The sequence below is a fragment of the Myotis brandtii genome, unplaced genomic scaffold (assembly GCF_000412655.1).
Source record: "Myotis brandtii unplaced genomic scaffold, ASM41265v1 scaffold982, whole genome shotgun sequence".
NCBI classification, from domain to species: Eukaryota; Metazoa; Chordata; class Mammalia; order Chiroptera; family Vespertilionidae; genus Myotis; species Myotis brandtii.
The window spans coordinates 1,181,920-1,205,900 of NW_005372084.1; the positions used below are offsets into that span (position 1 = coordinate 1,181,920).

A 23,981-nucleotide genomic window follows, 5' to 3' on the forward strand; every position below is an offset into this window, starting at 1 on the left:
AGAAGGGAGAAATGCCTTTTTCTGTCTCTATGTTCAAAGAGGCACAGGCAGCTAGTCCCTATGCATGCCAAAAAGAAATGAAAATAAACACTCCTGGAGTAAGTTAGTCTTTAGCCATGTAGCAGCCCATTCTGGAAATGACCCAGCTCTTTCAGACGCTGGAGTAGCCCTTCATGAGTGATTGCGTCTCTGCAGGAATGCTGCCCTGGTGGCCTGCAAAAGGCAGCTTCTGAAAAGCTCTTCTTTAAATATGGGCTCTATGTGAAATTTACCCCAACTCAAGTTGCATTAAGAGATATTTAGGGCCAGTCTTAGCATAATACAATCTCAAAACTTCTGATTAAACAAGCACAGAACCCCCAATACATCCCTGAGTCCAAATGAGCAGATGTTCCAAATGAGGTTTCATTTCTACAGCATAGGGCTTTGTCAGCTCTGCTCAAGTTTAAATGCCATGTCCAAGTGTAATACTTTTAGCCTAACCTTTTAGCCTACAATTAGCCTAACCATTAGCCTGTATTTTTCACTTTCATCATGGAGATTAAAATGTTCCTAAAAACCATACTCCCTAGTTCAACCCTCTTATTTATAAATGAGTATGTTGGGGCCCAAAGAGATGACATGGTTTACCTAACAACTGCCCCAGAACAAATTAGTAGCCAAGCCAGTACCAGGCCTGTGGCTCCTTATTCCCTCTCCAAGGTTCTTTCTACTGTGAATGTCTTGGCTTCGGTGTAAATAAATGTAATGAGGTATTTCCTAAGAGCAAAGTGAGGGAGATGGCAATTGGATTCCTGAAGTAGGCAGAGAGGAGCAGAGAGAAAATGAGTAGACCCAATTCACAAATTTTGCCTAGGGCTAGACTTTTATACATTTAATATATGATAATAGCAATAATAGATCCACTCAGTCGTTCTTTTCTTCTGAGGGGCTAAATTCACCAGTTCTTTTTGATGGTCAGATAGGAATGATATTCGAGGGCAATGACATCCCATATACATTATGCCCTTGATGTCCCGGAGTGCATCTTCCTTGAGGGTTATAATTCTTTAGCTGACTTCTAGTCTACACCTGGTTCTCACACCAAAGACTTACACCCAAGAGTGTATATCTATTATAATTGCTACCTAAAGAGAATAAGAATTACAGATAAGTAATTTCCTTTTTCTAATCTAACCCCCTGGAGGCATTTTAACAGCTAATATGGGGTGATGACAGGCATTTCTGCTATAATTTATACAATTTCATTTTTCTTAATCATGAATTTTAGTCCTCTTACGTCACCTGCTTGAAATGGCAACAAAAAATTTTTTGTCACTGCTTTTCATTTGTAGTCTCTCTTGTGAAGTGCTTAAAATGTCCATACTGATGAGAAATTGAGATTTGCATCTTCTCGGAAATAGCTTCCCTCTAATTGCTTGCAAATCCTCTTAAAATAATGTATGAAGCATAAATTGAGGTGCTTTGGAGAGAACACTATATTTTGAATATTGAAGAATACATGTGAAAAGTTACTAAATGGACTTAAAAGTCCACTTATAAGTAGCTATTTGCCCTGGCTGAGAAATTGGTGACTAAGAATGTATAGTTAAAACAATTTTCTATGGTACCACATAGAAGAGAATTTAGGGAATGCCTAAGAGTGGATTTGTATATTTCAATTTTGTGGTGCTCATAAATAACAAAATGCCTGGTGCAAATATCAATAATTTGCATTTAATACAATTGATAGGTCATCAAATAATATAGTGTTCTGATCACACCTCCCCATCAACTCCTTCAAAGCCAATTCAGTTCAGCCAGTCTTGAGGAATCTAAGACAAGCTAATGTTCTCCAATAAAGAGAATAGAGACATTCCAATAGAGCCCAGGATCATCTGAGATCTAGAACTGTGGGTGGCAACACAATAAATGAATCATGAGATCAGTCATGCAGATGAGCAAACAGGACTTTGCTGGAATGAAATGCAATGGTATAGAATGGAATAGAACAGAGTGCATCTCGCATGGCAATAAAAACTATTGTTTTGTAAATTTTTTATTCCCCTGTTTACAATGGGGTTAAGTTATATTCTAAATGTATTTCTTCAAACAAGTTTGAAAGCCACTGTAGCAGATTGAATAGAGTCTCTCAAAAATGTGTCCACATCTTGATCCCTAGAACCTATGAATTGTACTTTATTTGGGGGGGAAAAAATTAAGATATAATTAAGGTAAGGATCTAAAGATGAGGAGACCATTCTGAATTACACAGGCAGGCCCAAAATCCAATGAATAGTGTCTATAAGAGCAAGGTAAAGGTAGATTTGGGTCATAAGGGAGAGGAGGAGGCAATGTGACCATGGAGGCAAAGATTGAAGTGATGTGGCCACAAGCCAATGGACACTGGGAGCCACCAGAGAGGAGGGAATGAATCTCCCCAGAGCCTCTGAAGGAACATGGCCCTGATGAAACATTGATTTCAGACTTCTGGCCTCCAGAACTGTGACAGAATAAATCCCTGTTGTTTAAGCTACCCAGTTAGTGGTCATTAGTTACAGCAGCTACAAGAAATGAATACAGCCACTGATCTCAGGTGTTTTCAACAACTTTAGAACCAGCCTTCTCCCACTCCAGTCTACACTGAAATCACAAAGTTACCCAAAAAATTAAGGTCATTCGTTGGTTACCCAAAGTTCACCAATATTTTTTTTGAAAGGGTCGTTCGACCCCCAAAGGGGTCGCGACCCACAGGTTGAGAACCGCTGCCTAGAGAAAGAAAACAAACAAAAACACTTCATATACTCACTCACTAACACCAAATAAAGAATCCTCAATCTATTACTTTCTAACAAAGAAATTTTTTTTATCTTAGTTTTCTGAGAGGTAGGTATTTTGTTTAATTTTCCTAATATAAATTTGTAATAACAGCTCTGCTTTTTCATGCATCAGAGAATCACTATTTTAGACTCCTCTCTAGTCACTAGAACGAGCCAAAAAAAGAAACTTGGCAAGATTGAGGAAACATGGCTCACTGAATAACAATATAATTCTCAATTCCTCCTCCATTCTTTCCAGGACTGGTCAAAAGAAGTGTCTCTAGAAATGTCCTCGTATCAATTACCATATGCTACCCATTGCTCGTCTCACCCATGAGCCTTTAGCAACTGTAAGGTTCCAGCTTAAAGATGCATCAGAGAATCACTATTTTAGACTCCTCTCTAGTCACTAGAACGAGCCAAAAAAAGAAACTTGGCAAGATTGAGGAAACATGGCTCACTGAATAACAATATAATTCTCAATTCCTCCTCCATTCTTTCCAGGACTGGTCAAAAGAAGTGTCTCTAGAAATGTCCTCGTATCAATTACCATATGCTACCCATTGCTCGTCTCACCCATGAGCCTTTAGCAACTGTAAGGTTCCAAGCTGTACGGCATATACTTTAGTTGGAACATAATAAAATGAAATTGTAAGGGCTTATAGCTAATCCACTGTACTATTTGTATCAGCAGTAATTAGTACTATGAATTGCCAAGTACCTACCATAGTTTAAAGCTACTGGCTTTCTTTGGCTCCTCTCCGGTTTTACATGAGGACTGTAGTGTATGTTATTCCACATAAACATCACTTATGTAAAAAACACAAAAGCCAAGACAGTCTAAATCTCATTCATTCATCTAGTCATTATCTTTCCATCTTAATTATAGAACACCTAGTATAATGCTTTGCACATAGTTGTCACTCAATGAATACCTCAAGCCTTATTGGATTATGTACAGGGTGGGGCACAAGTAGGTTTACACTTGTGAGTATATGAAACAAAAACCTTATTCTTGCATTATTTCTTAATTAGTGTAATACTTTCCATATGAACAACTGTAAATCTACTTTTGCCCCACTATGTATTTTGAGAAGACAGTAAAAACTAGATGTTTGGGATAATTATCAAGTGGGGAGAAAAATAAAAAAGAGATATAAGATTGATTATGGCAAAAAACCTTCAACTAGCTCATTGCATTTCTGACCAGTGTGCCCTTTTCCCCTTACATGTGAAAAAAAAAATTTCAAGACAAATAAGATTTTCAAGCTGGCATAGGCCTCCTCTAATAATATGTTGGTTGAAGTTCAAAGCCTCTCACCAACCATAATCCCTTTAATCCCCAGCAAGACACAGCAAATTGAAATTCACTAGAGACTCTCAGGCCTTGCAAAGACAAACCACCTTTCATCAAGGAGATGTCGGCACTGATGAATTTCTCTCTTCATACTCACAACACTGTCTGTAAAAGTGATTTGTGTCTATTAGGATGGCTGTAAAAGATGACACGAGAAGCCCTTCGGAGTGAACTAAGACAAAGGAGGAGAGATGGCTGGTAACAGTCAAGGAGCTGGTAGAGTTAGGAGGACGAATGCTCACTGTAGTCTGGGAAGAGCCCACCTTTACAGGTGGCAGGATTAAATGAAGCCATTTTTCCAAAAAAATTTGGGGGATTTTTAGGAAAATAGAAAGAGTTAGAACAGTGAGAAGTTATGGAAAGGGATGGTCCTAGATATGGAGATTGACTGCCCTTATTCAACCCTGAACAGGTGAATTAACTTCTCTAAGCTCAGTTATCTTTTTTGTGAATTTAAGATAACACAAGCTTCAGGTTGTTATAATTATTTATTAGCATGATGTCTGTAACATGCTTAGCAGAGTAATTAACATCACACTCAATAAAGTTTTACATGTTTTAAATGTAACCCAGTTCATCGCTCCCCTGGTTCACTGTAGCCTAGCAGCACCTAGGAAAAGGTGTATTATTACGTTTTCTTTAGACACAAAGTAGCACCTTTCTTTCATGGGGATAAAACTGATAAACCATATTCTCCAGCCCAACCGACACACTGCCAGCAGCTTCCAGAACAAAGAGCTCTGATGCTGCCTCATTCCGCTCAAAACGTCCTCTGAGGATCCTTACCTTCCATGTCATTAGAATTTAGAATTTCATTCCAGACAACATAGCAACGTGGACCAAGTGCCCTGAAGAGTCCATGGGACCTGAGCCACTTCTAGTGCTGCCACTTACTAAGAGGTTACCTCTGGCAAGTTCTGTAATTTCTCTATGTCTCAGTTCCCATCTCCAGAAAAGGAACAGTAACACTTTACAAAAGGGAAAATAACACTTATTTGGGGACAGTAGTTTTGGGGATTAAACACCATAATATCTTCAAAAGGAATTACCGATGCCTGGTAGAAAGTAGGCACCAAATAAATTGTAATATTTTCATGCTTTTCCAGCTTTCTTCCACGTCTCCCATTCTTCCACCCCATATTCCATTCAAACTGAGACCCACCCCTTCAATGCCTAGTCACCTCTTCCTGGCTATGCTTGTGCAATGCATTCTGCCTGGAGTGCGTACCCCATCCCTAAATATCCAAATCCTGCCCATCCTTCTAAACTCAAACACCATCTTTCCCACAAAGAAGAAATGACTGCCTCCTCTCTGAGCTTGCCTTCCTCTCTGAATTAATAAATGTGAATTTTTTAAGTTGTGAATGGAAAGCAAACTCTTTCTTTGGGACACCCAAAGATCAAGAAATTTAGCCCATAGTTACTTTCGATCATCAACCATAGAATGGCATGTCCAACCTTCATTTTATGTAATTGGAACCAAATTCATCCAGCCCATTGTATTGTCCTAAAGATGAAAAGTAAATTCCCCACTAAGGACAAGGGTAGTACTACCTCATATTTTTTACAACCCCTGCCTTATACACAGGGTGGGGCAAAAATAGGTTTACAGTTGTTCATGTGGAAAATAATACAATAGTTAATAAATAATAAACTATGTTTCACATACAACTCTAAACCTACTTTTGCCCCACCCAGTATTTTATTTTTGGTATGCTGTGAGGCTTTTGGACACAGAAACTAATCCTAGGCTGCCACTTTGTTCAAAATTTAGACACTGCCCATTGATACAAAAATCACAAAATTATCAGGTTTTTGACACATGTTTTGATTCATGTATCCTACTTCTAGGAAGGCTGTCATAATCTCATGCTGGAGATATTACCAGCCTGATATCATACCACACCTTGTTCTACAACCACTTACAAATTCTTGTACCTGGTAGTACCTTCTTTTTAAAATGCAGAGCATGGTCCCAGCTGCGTGGCTCAGTTGGTTGGAGCATTGTCCCATACACTAAAAAGGTTGTGGGTTCGATTCTCAGTCAGGGCACATATCTAGGTTGTGGCACCATCCCCAGTCAGGGCATGTATGGGGTAACTGATCAATATTTCTTTCGCCTCTCTCTCTCTCTCTCTCTCTCTCTCTCTCTCTCCTCTCCTCTCCTTCTCTTCCTTCCTCTCTCTCTCAAGTCAATAAAAAATATAATCAGGTGAGGATTAAAAACAACACAGAACATGATATTTTCTCCATTTTATAAGAGCACTGCAAAAGCTGACTCTTTAATATACAGCATTCTGAAAGAATGTGGTTTTTAAATTGATAAACATCTGAGAGAGCCAAAGACCAATATCCGTTTATCATTATTTTTCTCCAGAATGTTAGAATGCACCCAAATCTCCTTTACTGATAAAAGTATTTAATGGCAATGTAGCAGATTACCTTACTTTACTACATGATTGGACTACACACCTATATTGAGTTCAGTCTTGTCACATGGACCTTATCATTCAATGTCATTAAATTCGGAAAGAAGAGAGTGACATCGGTAAGATGGCAGACAAGGAAACTCCAGGCCCTTGTTCACCCATAAAAAATATTTTTAAAAAAACCCCTAGAGACTAACTAAAATAACTTTATAGGAAACCAGTCAAAGATCTGTATCAACTAAGCAAATGCTCAATCAAGAAAAGGCCACAGTCATATGGTAAACTATTTAGTGGTATTTTTACTTTCCCTTGTCCACCCCTTCCCCAGCAAGGTACAATCAGAAAGAAGCTGCCCAATTCTTAGCTCCACCCTCAGGCTGGCAGGAGCAGAATAGAACTTATTAGCAGCACTCTAACTTGTGGGCTACCCAAGGGCTTGGTTTCTGTCAGGACTGAATCAAGGCATAAACAGAGAATAGCAGCAGAGCTCAGATCTCAGCCAAGCAGAAGCAACACAAGGCAGTAACAGGCCCTTCAAGGTGTGAAAACTGCAGGAGGATGGCAGATCTGAAGATATCTGACAGAGGAATACTTGGGCAGAGGAATATGTTAGAATATCTAAGTCCCTGAGGAAAAGCTAGGGTGAGACTCTGGGAAATTAATACATTTAAAAGTAGCCATGCATATGGGAAAATTAAAGCGCACGTGTGCGCGCGCGCACACACACACACACACACACACACACACACACACCTCGGCAGTATGCAGGCCCAGAAAAATCCTGAGAAGACTTTGAGCCTTCACCTCTGTCTGACCTCAAGGCTCAGAAAATGACATGCTAATTAGTGAAAGTTTTCCATTCCTGTCTACAAAGGGTAAAAGAGATGGCAGTTTTTTCTAAATGTCCCACTTTAAACAAAATAAACACACACACACACACACATACACACACACACACACACAGAAAAACATGGCCTATTAAAATTCTAAATTTGAAAAATACAACAAATGAATTGAAAAAAATCACTAGATGTGTTCAAGAACAGACTCTCAGATTCAGAAGAAAGAATTAACAAACTTGAAGACAGGCCATTTGAAATTATTGAGGTTGAGGGACAGAAATAAAAGGGAATTAAAAAGAGTGAACAGAGCTCAAGAAATTTATGGGATAGTACCACATGGACTGTATACATATTATGGTAGTCACAGAAAGAGACAAACAAGAGAAAGAGATAGAGAAGTTATTTTAAGAAGTAATGATTGAAAACTTCTCAAATTTTAGGGAAGCATGGATATAGAAATCCAAGAAGCTCAAGTAGGATACACCATGACACATTATAATCAAACTACTAACACTAAAAGATAAAGAGAGGACTTTGAAAGCAGAGAGAGAAAATCAAATCTTTGTGTATAATGAATCTGCAATAGGAACTCTGAGGATATTTCAGCAGAAATTTGCAGACCAGAAAGCAGCCCGTATTTAAAGTGTTGGGAAAAAAAATCTGTCAACCAAGAATTTTGTATCTGCAAAAATGTCCTTCAAAAATGAGGGAGAAATTAAAGCAGTCCCCATCAAGCAAAAGCAGAGGGAGTTCTTTATCACAAGATTTGCCCAACAAGAAAAGCTTAAAAAAGCCCTTCTAGTTTAAGTAAAAGAACACTGGACAGTAGAGATCAAGAAAATAGAGGATATAAAAACAATAGAGATAATCAAATAAACTAAGAATTGAGTCTTTAAAAAAATCAACAAAATTGACTAACTTTTAGCTATATTGATTAAAAAGAGGGATAGAAAGAGAAAGAGAACACAAATAACTAAAGGCATGATTTAAAAAGAAGACATTTCACCCTGGCTGGGTGGCTCAGTTGGTTGAAGCATCATCCCATGCATGAAAAGGTTGCAAGTTCAATGTCTGATCAAGGCACATATCTAGATTGCAGGTTCAATTCCTTGTTAGAGCACATATGAGATATGGCCTATTGATGTTTCTCTCTCACACATTGATGTTTCTCTCTCTCCTTTCTTCTTTCTCTAAAATCAAAAATATATCCCTTGGGTGAGGATGAGGAGAGGAGAGGAGAGTAGAGGGAAGGAAAGGGGAGACATTTTAATTAATTTTACAGAAATAAAAAGGACTATCAGAGAGCACTATGAATATTTACAACAACAAATTGAAAAACATAGATGAAATGGACAAATTCCTAGAAACACTCAACAAAACTGAATCATGAAGAAATAAAAATCTGAACAGATCTATAACTAGTAAGGAGATTGAATCAGTAATCAAAAACCTCCCAATAAAGAAAATCCCAGAAATAGTTGGCTTCACTGGTGAATCCTCCTAACATTTATAGAAGAATTAACACCAATCCTTCTCAATCTCTTCTAATAATAATTGAAGAGGAGAGAACATTACAAAACTCATTTAATGAGGCCAGCATTACCCTGATACCAAAGCCAGACAAAGACACTACAAGAAAAGAAAACTACCCACTAATATTCTTAATAAATATTGATGTAAAAATCCTTGACAAAATACTAGCAAATAGAATTCAAGAGCACATTAAAAGAAATTATACACCATGAATGAGTTGGATACATTTCTGCAATGTGAGGATGGTTCAACATATGAAAATCAGTAAGTGTAATACACTGCATTAAAAAAATGAAAGAAACCACATGATCATCTCACTTAATGTAGAAAGAACCAAACAAAAATTCAATATCCTATCTAATAAAGAGGTAATATGCAAATTGACCACCACTCCAGTACACAAGATGGCCACCCCCATGTGGTCAAAGATGGCCGCCCCCATGTGGCCACAAGATGGCCTGCAGGGGAGAGCAGTTGGGGGTGAATGGGATGGCAAGGGAGGGAAGTTAGGGGTGACCAGGCTGGCAAGGGAGGGCAGTTAGGGGTGACCAGGCCAGCAGGGGAGGACAGTTAGGGGTGACCAGGCCTGCAGGGGAGGGCAGTTGGGGGTGACCAGGCTGGCAGGGGAGGGCAGTTAGGGGTGACCAGACCAGCAGGGGAGGACAGTTAGGGGCGACCAGGCCTGCAGGGGAGGGCAGTTGGGGCGACCAGGTCTGCAGGGGAGGACAGTTATGGGTGACCAAGCTGGCAGGGGAGGGCAGTTAGGGGTAACCAGGCTGGCAAGGGAGGGCAGATAGGAGTGACCAGACCAGCAGGGGAGGACAGTTGGGGGTGACCAGGTCTGCAGGGGAGGGCAGTTGGGGGTGACCAGGCAGGCAGGGGAGGGCAGGTAGGGGTGACCAGGCTGGCAAAGGAGGGCAGTTAGGGGTGATTAGGCTGGCAGGGGGGTGGTTAGGGGGTGATCAGGCTTGCAGAGGAGTGGTTAGGGGGTGATCAGGCAGGCAGGCAGGCGAGCAGTTGGGAGCCAGCAGTCCTGGATTGTGAGAGGGATATCCAACTGTCCAACTGCAGTCAGACATCCCTCGAGGGGTCCCAGATTGGAGAGGGTGCAGGCTGGGCTGAGGGACACACCCCACTCCTGTGCATGAATTTCGTGCACCAGGCCTCTAGTTCTTTCATAATAAAAACACCTAACAAAGTAGGAACAAAGGGAAACTACCTCAACATAACAAAGACCATATGTGAAAAACATTCAGTATTTTTATAATTTTATTATATAGCAAATATCATACTCAATGGTGAAATATTGAAGGCTTTCCCTCTAATATTAAGAACAAGGCAAAGGTGCTTGTTTTTGTCACCTCTGTTCAACATAGTACTCAAAATCTTAACCAGACCAATTATTCAAGAGGTGGAAAAGGGCATCCAAATTGGAAAGAAGTAACAATATCTTTGTTCAAAGACAACAATGTTCTTGTATGTAAAAAATAAAGAAAAAGAAAAGAAAAAGAAAGAACTAAAAAATCTATTAGAACCAATAAATGAACTCAGCAAAATTGCAAGGTCCAAAATCAACAACAAAAATCAGTTGTTTCTATACACTAACAATAAAGAATCCCAAAAGGAATTTAACAATTCATAATAGCACTGGAAAGAATAAAATGTTTAATAGGAATAAACTTAACCTAGGAGGCCAAACACTTGTACACTGAAAACTACAAAACATTGCTAAAAGAAATTCAAGAATTCACAAATAAATGAAAAAACAATCTGTGTTCATAGACTGGAAATCCTAATATTGTTAAGATGTTATACTACTACCCAACAAGATCTACAGATCCAATGTAATTCCTATCAAAATCCCAATGATGTTTTTTGCAGACATAGAATATTTCATCTTAAAATTCATGTGGAGTCACACACTTTCTGATTTCAAAACTTACTACAAAATTACACTTATCAAAAAAGTGTGGTATCAGTATAAAGACAGATATATAGAACAGTAGAATAAAATAATAAAATAGAGACCCCAGAAATAAACCATCATTTACATGGCTAAATAATTTTCAACAAGGAAGCCAAGATGAGTCAATGGGAAAGGGCAGTTTTTTTCAACAAATGGTACTGGGAAAACTATATATCCACATCCAAAGGAATGAAGTTGAATTCTTACCTTATTCCATATAAAAAATTAAGTCAAAATGCAACAAAGACCTAAACATAAGAGCTAAAGCTATACAACTCTTAGAAGAAAACACAGGGGGAAATCTTCATGACATTGGCTATGGTAATGATTACTTGGATATGACACCAAAATCTCAGGCAATAGAAGTAAAAGCAGATAAATTGGGCTTTTTCAAAATATAAAACTTTTGTAGATCAAAGGATATAATCAACAGAGTAAAAAGGCACTCCATAGTTGGGAGAAAATATATGCAAATCATATATCTGATAAGGGATTAATATCCAAAATATAGGGTGAGGCAAAATAGTTTTACAGTTGTTCATATGGAAAATAATATGAACATTAATAAATAATAATACAAGAATAAAATCTGTGTTTTCCATACACACAATTGTAAACCTAGCAAATAGAATTCAAGAGGGCATTAAAAGAAATTATATACCCACTACTCCCACAACTCAACAACAAAACACAACTCAATTGGAAAAAAAAGGGCAAAGTGTTTAAATGGACATGTATCTAAGGAATATATACAATTGACCAATAGGGACATGAAAAGATGATCAACATCACTAATCACTAAATCAAAACCACAGAGATACCACTTAAAATTTATTAGGATGGATTTTAAAATAAGTTTTGCTGAGGATGTGGGAAAAAATAGAACCTTTGAACATTGCTGGTGGGAATGTAAATTGGTGCAACTAATGTGGAAAATAGTATAGTGGCTCCTCAAAAAATTAAGCGTAAGATTACCATATGATCCAGCAATTCTGTTTCTGGGTATATACACAATAGAATTGAAAGCAGTTACTCAAACATTTGTACAATTATATTCATAGGATTATTCACAATAGCCAAAAGTTTGACACAACCTAAATGCCTATTAAGAGATGAATGGATAAACCAAGTGTGGTATATATGTACAATGGAATATTATTCAGCCCTAAAAAGGAAGGAAATTTTGACACATGCTACAACATAGATGACCTTGAAGACACTATGCTAAGTGAAACAAACCAGTCACAAAATGACAAACACTGTTTGAGGAACCAAGAGTAGAGACAGAAAAGAAGGATGGTTGCTGGAGGCTGGAGGCAGGGGGATGGGGAGTTATTATGGAATGAGTTTCAGTTTGGAAAGATGAAAACATTCTGTGAATGGCTGGTGGTGATGGTAGCACAAGAGTGTGAATGCACTTAAGGCCACTAAACTGTACACTTTAAAATGGTTCAAGTGAAAAAACTATGAAAGAAAAAAGGATCTGAATCCTTCTTTCAGTATCAAAAATACTGAATGTAAATAGTACTGCTAAAAGAAATCCTATATAATAAAACCCTAATATGCAAATCGACTGAACGGCAGAATGACCAGTCACTATGACATGCACTCCCCAGAGGGAAGCAACTGGCTGCAGCAATCAGGGGGTGGGGCTGGCCAGCAGGCGGCACCAGGCTGCCAGCCAAGGCGGGTGCCAGCAGGGGGCCCCCTGATTTCCCTGCCCACCAGTCACCCCACAGATCTGCCCTGATTGTCAGCCAGGCCTAGGGACCCTACCCTATATATTGGGAACAGTCTTAGATTTAAAAATTAAAACCTGGCACGGCTACTCTAACACTGAAAAAACAGGATGATGCAGCGATGACATGCATGGACTCTGGCTTGCACATCTTGTGGTCAGCCCTGATTCTTACACTTATAACTGTGTGACAAAGCCAATTACTTAACTTCCCTCTGCTTTAGTTTTTCCACCCATAAGATGGGGAAAATGGTACTACTGCCTCAGAAGGATCATGTTATGTACTACTTTTTATAATCAGGGCAAAAAATGTAGCTGCCCATACAACAGCAAGATGCCTTTCACCTGTATGAAAAGTATGGTCACTGGTGCATGCAGCATCCCGGACTGTGAGAGGGATGTCCAACTGCCGGTTTAGGCCCGATCCCCACAGACATACCCCGAGGGTGCAGGCCAGGGTGAGGGACTCCCCCTCCAACCCCATGCATGAATGTCGTGCACCAGGCCTCTAGTGTGTGTTACAAACATTAAGATTCCTTAAAAGATGAATGAATGTACCATCTCTCACACACAACGTTCCTGGCTGACTGAGATTCTGTATCCCTTTCTGTTCAAACAATGGTCATACCTCCACTTTTCATATCTCCATACTTTCCTCCTTTTCCAAACATCTTTTATAAAACCATTATTCTAGAGTAAAAGACCCCAAAACTTAAGGGCTAGATAGCTCTGAATTATTAAAATCAGAATGAATTTACAGAATTTTTCATAAGTGAAATTGTGGGAATTTAGGAAAGTAAGTCCTAAAACAAAGTTAACAGATGACTGTGCAGAGAAACGGCAAAATCAAGTTTTAAGGACGGTGATTATAAAGGGGCAGCATGTGGGAGTTGGGGTGGTTACGAAATGTTTTTCATGTGTCTGTGGTGGTTGTTACATGAATCTATACCTGTGTTAAAATTCATAGGATTATAAACCAAAGGAGTCAGTAAAAAAAAAATTTTCAGCAGCACAGATGTCCACAATTCACTTGATTATTTCTGTCTTTGTTCATTTCCTCTGTCCTAGAATCCACATACACCCTAGGCCTCTCCATTGGCCACTAGCATGTCACATCACATGCTAAATGTAGATGAACTTTCTTTAAGTGTTAAAGACACACCAATATCTTTAAGCAATTAAAAGTTCATCTACATTGAGCATGTGATATGACATTCCACTCTTGGTCTTCCATAGCTGGAGAAGTGTGCACCCAAATAAATATTTACCAGCAGACATAGGCCAGCATCTCCCTGTTGCAGAATGCTCTCTTGTCAGCTCTCCCTAATGTATAATCAGACCTACATTTCATATACTTGTAACAATAGCAAATTGCCTCTGGAATATGATGTGAAAACTGTAAGTCAGAAATCACTTTTGCTTTATTTATTATGCTGTCATTTACTGTCATGTGGTAAAGGCTAAAGGATCTAATTCCCTTCACTACTGGGATTATAGCTGCTTGTCTTCTTTTATGCAGATTTCATATTTGAAAGATGCTTCACTGGGCTCACACTGTTACCTGCTCGCTGACCTGGTCTTTCTTCTGCTGTCTGAGTTCTCACATAGAGAAAAGGGAATTCAACCCAAGTCATCTTGCTGCTGTTTCATCCTCCCTTTTGTTGTCTGCCTGAGATAAAAATAAAATATAGTGCTTTTTGTATGGGGATATGTTTGCCTCTGTGTCCTTCATTATCTGCATTTCTAAACTTAACTTGTGTTATTCCGATGTTGACAGCAGTGCCGTGCCAGGCCATACTGAGGCAAAAGAAAAAATCAATACTAATGATCGTGTATTTAAATTTTTGACATTTTGTTAAACATGGTATTTTTTTTCATTTTAATCTTTTACAATATTGCCTCGGAATGTTATTTCCCTCAATTACTGAGGTTTGGGGCAGCCTCTTAAATTTTGCAGCAGAGGAGAGGGTCTCACTCACCTCATCGTGGTACCAGATGACAGCACAAGAAAATTAAGTGAAAAATCATAAAAGTTCCTTAAAAATTTCAAAACACTGAGAAATATAACATTGACCCTACCATTCAGAATTATGTTTTACAACTGCATTCGTTTTCTAGGGCTGCCATTACAAAGTACTGCAAACAAGGGCGCTTAAAACAACAGAAATGTACTATCTCACAGTTCTGGAGGCTGAAGTCTGAGATCCAGGTGTCAGCAGGGCCCTGTTTCTCTAAGGATTTATAAAGAGGGTCCTCCCTGGTCTCCTCCTGGCATTTCTTGACTTGCAGCTGTACCACTCCACTCTCTGTCTCCATGGTCACCTCATCTCCTTATAAGGGCACCAGATGTATTAGATAAGCTCTACCCCACTCCAGTATGACTCCTTGCTAACTAATTACATCGCCAATGACCTTATTTCCAAATAAGCTCACATTCTGAGGTTCTGGGGTTAGGACTTCAAGGGATCTTTTTGGAGGACACAATTCAGACCATAACACTAACCAAAACAGTCGATAGTTCTTATTTTAATTTTTGGCCTGTCAGCACATCAAGTTGTTTATGTGGATTTGTGTGCGATGTGGCAGTGTGTTGGTGACAAACAAAGGTCTCACTGGTCACTCGATGGCCCCATTCTGCTGTCTCAATTACCAAATAACTTCCCATCACACCCACTTGTACTCTGTTCCTCTTCTCCTTCTCTGTTCCTACTTACTGCCTATTACCACCATCCTCTTTCACTCTGTTCTTACCCACAGTACAGTTGTCTAATCTCCCATCTCTTCCCAGGTTCACTCCATAGCCAAATGCCCAGGGGTGAGGGCCTGTGGTCTAAACAGTTCCTTATTAATTGACCAGCTCCTCCCTATTCTCCTGCAATTGATCTGAGTCTCCTACTCAACTCATCTGCCTAACCCCTGCTAAAGTGAAGTGTGGAAGACCTCATAGAAGTGACTCTCAGGCATCATAGCCATTTTCTAAATTTTTCCCCTCATTGCATGGGGAATGTCTCTAAACCTCCTAAGATGAGCTACCATCACACTCAAGATTTCATGTGTGTTGGGAAAGGACAAGATGAGAGAGAGGGCTAAGACTCAGAAATGTAGTATTTGTCATACAAACCCACACACTGGGTTTTTATTCTTCTTGGGCAGCCACCACCTTAGAGCAGTAAACCATTTGTTTAATCACTTTGCTTTTCCCTGACTGCTAGTAATGAAATGCTGCACTCTCTAAAATAATTTCCTGACTATTTGCTAAGATTCATCTCTGACATTTCATTAAATATGATCATTTAACTGTACAAGTACAAATGCATTTTTAATTTAGCTTACTGCCGATATTACAGATGTGGGGAAATGAATTCGTATTGCTCTGGGACAAATATATTATTCACATATGCATGCGACAAAAGAACAAATTATTAAAAATTACTGAAACTTCCATGAAGATTTATATTTAACTTTTGCATTTTCAATCTCCATGTCATTGTGAAAACATATAGCATGTCACTTTGTCAGCCATGATTCTATGAAGAATGTGTGAGCAATTTCTGAAGGATCTTGATCAATAGTCTTCATCTTTGTCATTAACACACAGTGGTACTTAAAGAGATGGAGACTGAGTTTCAAGTGTGCAGTTATGAGGTTAGCAGTCTTATTTCTAAAGCAGTAGGTTATTTTCCTTCCTCTTTAAAACAAACAAACAAACAAAAAAAAACAGCAATAGGAAGTGTGTTTTCTATCCTGAGTACTATAAATCCAACCATAATACATGCTAAAGTTTTCTTTATAGGAAAGTAACCAAAATGTCAATTGACATTCTTGAATGTATTCTTGGTGTCTATTGTAATTGGATTCAAAACTGACCATTGAGAAAACAGGCTTGGTTTTAGGCCTTGAGCCAGGAAACCTATAACTTACAAGTCATGAACTAACAATTATTGTCTCATAGGGTGTCAAGTGTTTCCACAGAATGTACTTTATAGTTGTGGGAAGAAGTAAGCTTATTTTAAACATCTTTATAATATAGTTTAGATGAGGACAACAGCAAAATAACAGAGGTCTGAGGCAAATGTGTAGAATAAAACTCATTCCAGAAGTGAAAGTTAGAAACTTGTCATTTCCAGATATCAAAAAGCTAAAAGAGCCCTGGCTGATTTGGCTCAGTGGATAGAGCATCGGCCTGAGGACTGAAGGGTCCCAGGTTCGATTCCGGTCAAGGGCATGTACCTTGGTTGCGTACACATCCCCAGTAGGGGGTGTGCAGCAGGCAACTGATTGATGTTTCTCTCTCATCGATGTTTCTAACTCTCTGTCCCTCTCCCTTCCTCTCTGTAAAAAATCAATAAAATATATTTGGGGGGAAAAAAAAAAGCTAAAAGAGCTCAAATATCCTTCACACTCAATACACCAATATAATTAAAATAGTAGTTTCCAGTCATCTATTAATTAGTTCTCACATCAGTTACTAATTATGAGATTTGAGGTTTGGAAAGGATCTTTGAGATCATAGGAATTACACCTAACTTGATTATTTTACAAATAAGAAAAATGAGGTTCAAGTAATTTGTATGAGCACACAATAATTTGGTAGACAAATTCAAACTAGAAGCCAGGACCCAATTCCTGGTCAGCACGTAATCCTCAAGAATCCTTAAAGCCACATAGTCAGAGAATGCAACCTCACTTTGCATATGAGAGGATATTGAACTTCACAACAAAAGCACAAGTATGCAGCTGAGCAATTGGCATCAACTGAGTGGCCTGTGGCTCACTGTTCACCCTGGGCAGGGATAAGAAGGATTAAATGATAACAGGGCATTAGAGGAATTTGTCTCATCAGCCTTGTGAAGAACAAGTAATCTCACAGACCTTACTCCTACTTTAGTACTTTGTTAGTTGATGCCTGTGATGGATGATTTTGTGTCATTTCTACTGGGCCTTGAGATGCCCAGATATTTGGTCAACTATTATTCTGGGTGTGTCTGTGAGGTTGTTTCTGAAGGAAATTAACATTTAAATCAGTAGACTGAGTAAAGCGGATTGCTCTTCCTAATGTGAGTGGGCCTCATTTAATCAGTTGAAGGCATGAGTAGTCCAAGACAGACTACCCTCCACTGATTTGCAGGGAATTTCTCCTGCCTGGCTGCCTTCAAACTAGGACATTGGCTTTTTCCTGCCTTCAGACTCAAACTGAAACAACAGCTCTTCCTTCAGTCTCAGCCCTGGAACTAAACTATAGGTTTTTCTGAGTCTCCAGCTTGCCAACTACAGAACTCAGAACTTGCCAGTCTCTAAAATCACTAGAGCCAATTCCTTATCATTCAAGTCTTTCTCTCTCTTCCTCAATATATATTATATTGGTTCTGCTTCTCTGTAGGACCATAATACAATGTCCCTGGCATATTCAAATTTAACATCAATTATAATTGCTTTATTAAATTGTTAACTCTCTGTTCATAAGGCAAACATTGTAGAAACCCAGAGCTCAAAAGAGTTTGCAGAAATAAAAAAACCTGTGTGCTAGAGCTATTGGATTATATTTCTAAAGTTAATGCACATAAAAATCTTGTATTACAATAAAAAGGCTGTAATTCTCCAGGCCTCAGTTAAGTGTGAAACTGACCAACCCAATCATCATCTTTTCCCAGCAGAGGAGGTTTTAAAATATCACACTGAGTGATCACACCACTAGCAAGATCACTGGCACTGCTTCCTCACTCACATTTGATTTGGGTTTTCTCTCTTCTAATGAACAACATGTCTTTCTCCCTTGCCAAGCTGCGAAAGGGGATGTTTCCAGGCACCGTGTGTTAAAATAGAATTGGAGAGACACAATTGCCCCAAAGTTTTCTTCCTTTGGAGTGGTAGCATAGGATCACCTTGCTACGGTGAAGCAATTAGGCCAGCCAGTAAGAACTTTAATTCATGAGCTCCAGGCTGTCCAATGCCACCATCTACAAATGTTATTGTTCTGCTTCTGTCACAAGTGATAGCACTGAATGAAGCTGTGTACCTGTGAGGACTTTAACTGCTCATCAGCAATGAGGAGAACGAGGGGTGTGCAAGCATCCAAAGTGATAAGGTTGAAGTGAGATTACCATTCACAAAGATTTTTTTTTAAAACCACAGGAGCAAATATGTTCTTTTTCAAAACCTGAACCACAATCTTCTAATTCAAACAGATTTTTGAATGCAATATGTCAAAACATTACGAAAATAAGCCTGTCTTTTCCAGGCTGAGAAAAAAGCTGAAGCCAGGACAGAAGTGAACAGCTCTCCTACCAAAAGTGTTTGTTTTCAAATGTTTCCCTATGCAAGTCTGCCATTGGGTCCAGAATTTGAAACATATGATGATGTTTTGCATCACACCTTTACTTTAAGAAGACTGATGGCAGTCTCTTTTGTCTTCTGTGAGAACAACAGTACTGTTTTGGTTGCTTTTAGTGTACAGAAGGAAACTGAACCCTCTTCTCATGCAAGCAAATATTTTCCTTTGGGTGGTAAAGAAGGAGCAGCTGCATTCTGACCAAGGTAGGAATAATAGAGATGATACACTCATCTCTATTATATATACTAGAAATGAAACATAGGGCTAGAATCCTAAAGCAATCATCTAGGGAGGCGTACTGCATTTCCCTTCTCTCCTCTTCAGACTTCTGAGTGCCAAGCAGCGCTTTATATGGAATGTCCAGCTTGACCCCTTCACCAACCTAGCTCAGCAACAAACAAGCCTTGTATAAAAGGAATGACTGCAGTTTCTCAATCTTCATGCACCTTGGTCCAGAACTGTCACATCTACTCAGTTGCATCCCATTCCATATCCTGACTGTTACAAATCTCCACTCATTTGTCAATCACCTCTCTGGTGCTTGTCCCTCTGCCCCAAGGTTGGTGTTCAAAATGGCCACCAACCAACCCCACCCAAGCCCTTCGAATTCTGATCTCCTCTTCTCCATCCATGAACTAAGACTGGTAGAAACCTCACTGTTTAGAATCAACTCCCCCACCTGACTACTATGCTTGCAGGTAGCTCCTGTTAGAAATGAGTCACCCTTTGGACAGTGGACGTGAGTGGTTGCACAGTGCAAGGCAGAGGACTACTGGAGGGAGGTAAGTGAGCTTCTCATCCAAGCATAAATCCACATAGGTTGCCCCACACATTTTAGCTAGCCATGCAACCCAGAAAATGTACACCACCAGCAAAGTTCATCTCCACAGGCCCCATCTCCCTCTTCTGTGCTCCTATTCATCCTCCAACGCTCTCCCCATTCCTCTTCCAGGCACCAAGACTCTCATTGCCTTTCTGCTGATCCTTCAACTTTATATCAGCTTCCACTTTCATTAAAGGATGTATTATCAGTTCTTCACACCCCAGTTGTGTTATCTCTAATGAGCAAACCAGTACTCAGTGCCCAGTAAGTGCATGGTTCTACCTAATGAGAGCAGCAGGGTGGAGGACAGAGAGCACCTGGCTCAGAGTCCAGAAACCTGAGCACAGGATCAGCCACATTAACCACTCCGTGACTTTCCCTTCAAGGACGTCAGCTTCCTTACCTCTAAAACAATAGCACTGGACTCGGTGATGTTGAAGAGCTCCGTCATTTTATGGACCTGTGGACTTAAGGTTGCACAGTATTTTATACTTTCAACATATTGTCATGCACTTATTCAACATACATTCTATCTTAGCTTCAAAACAGCCCATATTGTAGATTGGGATGATAGTACTATCTCCCGTATTAGAGGTGGGGACTCTAAGGCTCAGTGATATTAAATTACTTCCACCAGGTCATATTGCTCTGAGGAGACTTAATATGTGGCCAGATAGACAGAATTCATGCAAAAAAAGAAAAAGAATAATAAAAGGTAACATCTGTTTGTAAAGCAGTAAATATGGGAATTCAGAAGAACCATCCCACACTTCCAACTCCCAGATATCACTTGGGACAACTCTATTTGGAAAAAAAATACCTCCAAATGAAAGGGAACTTGGGCTGGACCAGAATGAAAAAGCAGGTTTTAGTAAATTATGGTGATTCAAAAATGCATTTGTGGCAAGGGAAACAGCATGATATGAGGTCTAGCCAGTAATATCATTTTCCAAGATATACACTTGGCAGAGGATCTTGCTTTCAAATCTACTAGGAAACACTGATTTCAGAGAGTAAGAAGTAACTACTGAATGTTATTTCTGAGCCATAACTAGGAGAAGTGTCCACTGCATTGTAGAGTGAGGTGGTACTTATGATAAATAGAAATAAGGAGGAGAAAAAATTTTCACTGATTCAGATCAAGTCAAATACCTTGTCATGTATCAGGGTTTACTTTAATCACCTGAAATGTCTATCTCAATCTTATTTTTACTGTTGTCCATGATCAGACAAAGAAAATAATCCTACTTTTATTAAAATTGCAAAACTAATTTCAATAGAGGTGTTAATACATCTGAAATACTCTATCAAGCAAGATATCTATTTTCCTTTTCTTTCTTTTTTTATTTTCCTTTTCTTAAGTAATTCTTTTTTAAAATATATTTTTATTGATTTTTTACAGAGAGGAAGGGAGAGGGATAGAGAGTTAGAAACATCAATGAGAGAGAAACATCGATCAGCTGCCTCCTGCACACCCCCTACTGGGGATGTGCCTACAACCAAGGTACATGCCCTTGACCGGAATCAAACCTGGGACCCTTCAATCTGCAGGCTGACGCTCTATCCACTGAGCCAAACCGGTTAGGGCCTTAAGTAATTCTTAAAATAATGTCCCACCTCTTCCCTAACTCTCTCTCTGACAAATTAGAAGAGAAGGTAAAAACATTCTCCTGACCCTGCTCTAGATGAAGTACACAGCATTTGTAGTTTTCTTTTATGTCTCATACTTTAAGAAAAAGAAAACTGCTATATATACGGGCAATATTTCAATTATTTTTGCTGTCTAAGCTCTTGTTTACCTTTTACTCAAAATTTAATATTCTATTTATTGTTAGTGTAGGTTGAATCTTGCTTGCCTTAAATTGCATGACTTAGAGAGGCAGGACTATGTATATTTAATTCCATTTTAAGGAATTCTAATGCTACTTCTCATACACACAAATATCTGATAGTAGTGAAAACAAGGATAATGGAGGTGAGGATGATGATTAAGATGACAATGATGGTGATAATGAAGTGGATGATGACAATGATAGCAAGAATCATAGTGATTAATGATAAATTTTTCTCCTTCAATAACTTCTGCATCAGATATAAGCCATTTTCTTATGGCTTTCAAATTTCTTTCCTCCTCAGTGATACCAACTTTCACTAAAAGGCTTTCAACTGCTCTTCAAGATGATTTTGTGGGAAGAAAGAAAATGAGAGGAACTCTTGCTTTATCACAAGGAACTCAGCAATAACGCATGTCAAGTGGGATAAAGGGGAAACATAGGAAAAACAGTAAATCATAATAAGCCTCAGATGACCTCCTCTGAGTAGGAAAATTATTAAAATAGAACAGAAAATAAATGTAAGAGAGTTAAGTTTTTGCAACAAATGTTTGAAATGTGAGCATGTCTAAGGAGATGCTGGAGGCAAAAATGCCATCTGATAACAGTGATTGGTCTGAGAAGGCAGGGCTAGGCCACTTCTATCCTTCAGGTGGACCAGAGCTGATTAGCCGTGACAGGTAACTGAATAATTGCTCTAATCACTTCAGTGAGCCCTCTACCTTGTCCCAGCAAAGGAGTGATGCCTTAGCCAGCTTTAGAGACCAGACACCCCTAAATCTGACACCTCTAACCAAGATGCATGTATTATAATGGAAGCATTATTTCTACTATTGTTCATGTGTTTTATGGGATGCTAATTTTTAAACATTATCTCATTACTAGAGGCCCGGTGCACAAAATTCGACGCCAGCATCCCGCGCCCCGGCCTCTGGCCAGAGGCCCCTCTCTCCCTCCACACGGCACCTAAATACTCCAGTGTGCATTTCCTATGAATGAGGCTAGAACCTGATCAGCATCCTCAACAGGGCCTTTCTTCCCTGTGGCTAATTTGGGCTTCCTCATACTGTGGTCTTAGAAAAGTTGAACTACTTTCGTAGCTTTTAAGAGGCAGCATTCTAAGCAGCCAGGCGTCCTGCCCCACCCCAGCTGCTCCGTGCCTGCGAGTGCTGCCTAGAGGCCCTCCATGGGTGGGGCGGGGCAGAATGCTGGCCCGCCGCTGCCATCTTTGTCATGGAGTGACGGTTAATTTGCATACTCCATCTTTATTAGATAGGATACCCTCACAAACATATTGAGAGGCGGCTAATATCTCAATTAAGAAACTGGAGCTCAAAAAGGTAGCAAAGTTGCCCTTTGTCTATTCTAACTCCAAACTGCATGAACTTCACCCTGTACCAAACTGCAAGTAAAAAAATAGGAAAGTTTCTAACTGATGTCAGGTAAGTCACATTCTAAAAAATACTCAATGTTTCAGTGGATTTCCTTATTATTCAAGTGATAGAACCAGCCAAATTTTCCGTACCTCTCTTCTAAGTGTTATCAGAGGGGGAAGGCCAGAAGAGGTCAGTGGGGGATGGTGGGACATATGTAATACTTTCAACAATAAAGATTTTTTTTTAAGTAATTGATGTTCAAGTTAAAAACAATAAGAAAAACTATTTTGTTTTACACAGCTCCATTATAGTGTATTGAATTTGACCCTAGTTTAGTTTATCAATTGGCAAATTATCACCCCAATACCTCTGACCAAATTATTGTGTGTGAACATTACAGGTGTGTAAGATTAATTAAATAACACTTTTATGAAATACTCATCATCAGGAAATTTCTTTATTGCGATCAATTCATGTAATATATTAACAACTAGAGGCCTAAAACACGAAATTCGTGCATGGGTAGGGTCCCTAGGCCTGGTTGGCGATCAGGGCTGATCTGTGGGGCGACCAGCAGGGCGATCAAGGGAAGGGTCCCCCTCCTAGCATCCACCTTGGCCAGCCTGGCACCACCCGCTCGCTGGGGGAAGTGACCAGCAGGGCGATCGGGGGTGGTTCCAGCTGGCCCACTCGCCAGCCAGCCCCGCCCCCTGCCTCCACAGGTCGCCTCCCTCTGCAGGGCAATCAGGCCCCCCCCCGCTGGCACCCGCCTTGGCTGGCCTGAGGCCTGCGGGCTGGGGGCAGCTCCTGTGTTGAGTATCTGCCCCCTGGTGGTCAGTGAGTGTCATAGCAACCAGTCATTCCACTGTTTGTTGCGCTGTTCGGTTGATTTGCATATTAGCCTTTTATTATATAGGACTAGAGGCCCGGTGCACAAATATTTGTGCACTCGGGGG

General features: G+C 39.6%; 1 long non-coding RNA gene across 1 annotated transcript in view; it reads left to right on the forward strand.

Moving 5' to 3' along the window:
- The first annotated feature begins 12,296 nt into the window (after positions 1-12,296).
- Positions 12,297-23,981, forward strand: part of LOC106724800 — a 16,311-nt gene continuing 4,626 nt past the window's right edge. Inside the window, exons 1-2 of the long non-coding RNA XR_001360635.1 lie at positions 12,297-12,380; positions 14,626-14,631. This is a non-coding gene — a long non-coding RNA (uncharacterized LOC106724800). The remainder of the gene's footprint in view (positions 12,381-14,625; positions 14,632-23,981) is intronic.